This window comes from Gavialis gangeticus, unplaced genomic scaffold (genome assembly GCF_001723915.1).
Source record: "Gavialis gangeticus isolate Ggan-Ray unplaced genomic scaffold, GavGan_comp1, whole genome shotgun sequence".
Classification (NCBI taxonomy): Eukaryota; Metazoa; Chordata; order Crocodylia; family Gavialidae; genus Gavialis; species Gavialis gangeticus.
In genome coordinates, this window is record NW_017729024.1 from 131,221,914 (window position 1) to 131,227,312 (window position 5,399).

Genomic DNA, 5,399 nt, shown 5'->3' on the forward strand with positions numbered 1-5,399 from the left:
GTCTGGAACCAGCTTCCAAGTGAGGTGGTGCAGGCTCCCACCCTGGGGGTTTTTAAGAGGAGGTTGGATGACCACCTTACTGGGGTCATTAGACCCCAGTGCTCTTCCTGCCATGGCAGGGGGTCGGACTAGATGATCTGCTCAGGTCCCTTCCGACCCTAGAAACTATGAAACTATGAAACTATTTGCATTTTCACTGACTGGCTTTCTCGCATGTGGCTTCTTTCCTATTCCATTCAAGAAGAGCACAGACCAACTGCAAATACTTCCTCAGCCAGACAAAGGGTGTTTGTACCCGGAAGCTTGCAAAGAAGAATTTTTCCAACTATTTTAGTTGGTCTAATAAAAGATATTGGATTTATCCAAATAACCTTGTCTGGAATAAAGGCAGGCACTTGTCATCCCAACTGCTGGGAAAGGAGGTCCTGGGACTTTATTTGGGTGTTCCTTTAGGTGCCTGCTTTGTGATTTTGTATGTCTTTTCACTTTTTCATTAGCAAGATTCAAATACATTTTCAGTACAATGCTCTCTTGCTTCTATAGAAGGAATTCTGTTTCTATTCTTTCCTTAAAGCATCAGGGCTGCTGCAAGAATTTGGGATAAGGAAGGACAGAGCAAGAAAGAGTCTCCACCAGACTTTTTTGTGCCCCAGGCCTCAACAAGCCTGTGTGCCCCCCAGACACTTTTGGATCTTCTTCCAGTGTCAGACTTAATATTTGTTCCTGCTGCTGTTCATAGCTTTCCCAAGCAGCAATGCCGTGCCAATAACAATTCTGGCAACTTCAAGTCTTCCCATGCAATTCTGAACAGGAGTGGTAAAACTGGTGAGAGATTGTGTCAACTGGCTAATTTGTAAAACTGAGCAGCTGCAGAGGCTCTGGGTTTTTCTGTCTGGAGATTCACAGACACTATTATTATGAACTTACATTTTCAAATGGTTGTGAAGGGTAAGTTTCTAGTTCTTATTTGAAAAGTTAATTACTAAAATGATAGCTTAAATTAGGTAGCGATTGCTAGTTTAGGTCATTTTGCTCAGCAGACCAAATGGAATGTCCAAGACTAGCTCATCATTTTTAAGCTCTCTAACTAGGTTGTAACTGCCAAAGCTATTGGATTTGGCTGCTCTCCAATAATCTATTTTCCTAAAATTTTAAATGCCATAATCAAGTGTATCTCACACTTACTTTTAACTCAATAAAGGCACCAGTGGATCCAAAACTTCTTGGATACAGTCAATGCTTTAAGATTTCTTTTACACAGATGCGCTATCACTACAAGCTGCTCTCTCCACATTTCACAATTTATTAGATCTGGTTATGCAGACATGAAACATCAAAAGCAAATGCAGGACCCACAGAAAGTGTTGTTAGCCAGACAGTGATATCTTCCCTCTGATGTCACCTCAACACAGTGACATTCCAGCTACTCAAATGGTGGGTGAAGGGCTCCAGAAAGATGTACTGTTTTACAGCCCTCTGAAAATTTCAAGAGGAAAAAATCCCATATATCCAAACTCATGCAATAATAGCAATATTGATAATGCTGTATATTGCACTTTTACAGTCATCTTGGTCTGTCTCAAAACACTTTGGAAACATAATGTAAGAAATCCTCATATCAATACTACGTTAATGGCAAGTCAGTGGTTTACACTATTTCCAGAGGCCTAAAAGTATCAGAAAGACCTGGACTATCTTCTAGAAGGTACTACAGAATTCAGTTTCCCCTTTGTGCATGTTTTATTTTGTTACTGATTATTCAATAACAAAATAATTTCAATAATTTAAACCAAACAATAAGTATGACAACAGTCCGAGGTACTAATTCACGATCTTTATTCCATGTTTTTAAAATGCAAGCTCAAAGTCACTGAATGCCAATTTCCCCCATATGTATATTGCTGAAAATACTTGTGCATATGAGCTTTGAGGGCTTTCTTAATGGACTGAGTTTTCACACAGGACCAGAGCAAGTTTTCATTCCTTATATAAAGCGTTACAAATCCAATGGTGATGCAGTAGATTAAGACTCTCTTACAGAAAAAGCTGTCCATTTTTAATCACTGCTTGACAGCTGAATTACTGATACTGAGCTAGTCTATTCTCTGACATCTTTTTTAATGTTTATAAACTACCAAAGGCAAGAGATATGATGAAATCTATAGGTTATATTTCAGACCAGTTTATGTGGCTCCCCAAGAGTTTTTATTTTCCATAAAGGGTGAGACAAAATATGCTGAAGCAGGCCCCTTCATTCATATATATATATATATTTGCTAGTGTATAATATGGATGTGGAACTCAAATATATATTTGCCCTGCTTACAAAAAAGCTCCTTGAAAAAGACAGGCAAAGGAAAAATACAGATCTCTACAGTACACAAGCTTAAGAAAGCATCCAGTCACTTCCCACTGAGCTCCAAATTCTGTTTGTATTTGCATCCACATGTCAGCAATTAAGGGGACATTATTTGAAACTTAATTCCACATCTGCTGTTCTGAAGTACTTGGAAATCAGATGAATTTTTTCTGACAATTGTTTGCAAAGATTTTAATCACAAGCATCTGTAATAGTATCCTGAAATTCAGGGAAAAACACAATGAGTCTGAGACGGGTTGGGTTTTTTTGTTGAACTTGAATATTTTTGTTTTCTCATTTTAGAAAACACAGATAATCAGGTGTTCTCAGATCATAAATAATTGCTTGGGAAACTATTAATTATTTTTGACACAGTTAAATTCTGCAGGCTTCTTTTCTTAAAGTATTCTCCTGATGGTCTAGGTCAGCATAATCAGCCAGCTCAAGTCCTGCTGTATTTTTGTGAGGTACATCTGTAACAACACTGTGTAAGTGATAAAACCTTCTGGCAGTATAAACAGAGAAAGCATGGTTTCCTAAGCCTCTACAGTGGTGACTGAACTTTGAATGGACTGCATGTGGAAGTGACAAGATATATTTCCTTTAATAATGGGATTTCAAAATCTGTATATGAACAGTTTCTAAAAAAAATCAAGCATATTATTATATAATCTATAATTATTGTGTTAATTAATGGAGTTGTGGACCACATTCTGCCATGCTGGGAAAATGTTGGTCTGCAAATTGTTCCAGCAGACCAGCAACTTTAACTTTGTCAATTTTGAAAGAGGGGTAGTTTTGTGGATGCTTATGGGAAGTTTCTTACAAGTGTGGGTGAAGTTACATGTTGCACTTAGACTATACTAAGGGCATTTGACATGTGAGCATCCAGACATTAAAGCTTGGTAACTTGTCCTACGTGGCCTCTGAGCAACTAAAATTACTCCACTTCAGGTGAGGGTTAACTCTGGGCCATGCTACCTAGCTCATGTTAGAATAAATTCAGTCTGCTCCACTGATATAAAACAAGTAATTTGCAATTCTCCACCATCCCAGGATGCACCACTCCTGGCCCATCCCCTCGCCTCAAGCAGGGGTAGAGCACAGGTGCCCTGGCTCCTAACCATGCCTCTGCTTGCACGCCTCTAGTGGCAAATCAGAGCTGTGCAGGCAAGAAACAGTATTCACCCTTAATGTGCAACTGCACACAGCAAATTCTAACTTTAGTGCCTCTTAATGTTCCGGAAATTTACTATGGTCTAAGTGTAACATATAACTTCACTCAGTGAGGAATGGAAGAAAGGAAAGAGCTATTTGTGTGAAAACCTAACCAATGGGTGACAGAATAGGGCATCATGGAACTGAGGTTAACCTCCCAGATACTGAACGAGAGATGACAGGTAGGGAGGGATAGGCTCCGAAGGGCTTTAAAATTAAAGATAAGAAACTTATGTCTGGTGTGATCAAGGGGAGTCAGTAGAGAGATAGTCAAAGCAACAGGCAGGGACCCAGATCTTTGCAGCAGCATTCTGGCTAGATATGACAGAGCAGAGGTGAATTTGCCATGATTACAGAAAAAAAACCTGATGAGCCACCCATATCAGAATTGAAAAGTTTTAAACAGTGGTAGTGGAGACAACATGGAGGCAAAGGAAGAAGAGGGTTTACAGCTCTGTTTTAGTCATGTTGCACTCTAAACTGGTCTGCATCATTCATGAGGATATGTCAGAGACATAACCCAAGACTCTGATTTGGTCAAAAGGAAACAGGTGGAGGCACTTAGAGAAGTTGCATATTACCAATGCTAGGAATTTTATTGTTTGCATCACAGCATTTGAAATTTTCTGGAAGCTGCAACACTCAGACTTATGAAAACCTTACCTTTCTTTAAGAAAATAAAAGAGCTCAAAATGTTGCCTGACAGCCACAGAGAAAAGCTTAAATACATTCACACATGTAAGTGTCTTGATTGGGTGTCAGCAACCCCTGGGACACAAAGGCATTTTGCTTGGCATGCATTCCTGGGATGGATGAAGGGGAGCCAGAAGGGTCCCAATCCTTGTTGTGGCAGTGTAGCCCTGGCCTCTTCCCTGCCATCTGTCCTAAGGCATGCACTCACCTGCTACCAGCAGTGAGGTGGGCCGGGGCTCCACGGACCCCAGTGAAGCTGTTTGCAGCCTCCCCACTGCCTGCTGTGAGCAACCTGGGCTCTGTGGCAGGTGGCAGGGGCCTGCCCAGAGCTGGGACTGGCTGTGGCAGGCAACCAGGAGACTGCAAGCAGCTGCACTGGGATCTGTGGAGCCCCAGCCTGGCTATTTGCTGGCAGCAGATGCACACACTTTGGGTCAGACAGCAGGAAAGGGGCCAGGGCTGTACTACCACAACAAGATGGATAGAAAACTGGATGGATCATTGGGCTCAGAGGGTAGTAAACAATGGCTCATTGTCTAGTTGGCAGCTGGTATCAAGCAGAGTGCCCCAGGGGTCAGTCCTGGGACTGGTTTTTGTTCAGTAACTTCATCAATGACCTGGAAGATGGCATAGAGTGCAACCTCGGAAAGTTCACAGGTGACACCAAGCTGGAGGGCATAGTAGATAAGCTGGAGGTGGGTTTGGATTCAGAGAGACCTCAACAAATCGGAGGATTAGACCAAAAGAAATCTCATGAGGTTCAATAAGGACAAGTGCAAAATCCTGCACTTAGGATGGAACAATCCCATGCAGCACTACAGGCTGGGGGCTGACTGGCTGGGCAGCAGCTCTGCAGAAAAATACCTGGGGTTACAGTGGACAATAAGCTGAATAGGAGTGTGCCCTTGTTGCCAACAAGGCTGACAGCATACTGGGCTGCATTGGTAGAAGTGTTGCCAGCAGACTGAGGGAAGTGATCCTTCCCCTCTATTCAGTACTGCTGAGGCCACATCTGGAGTATTGTGTTCAGTTTTGGGCCCCTACTACAGAAAGAATGTGGGCAAATTGGAGAGTCCAGTGGAGAGCAACAAAAATGGTTAGGGAGCAGGGTCACATGACTTCTGAGAAG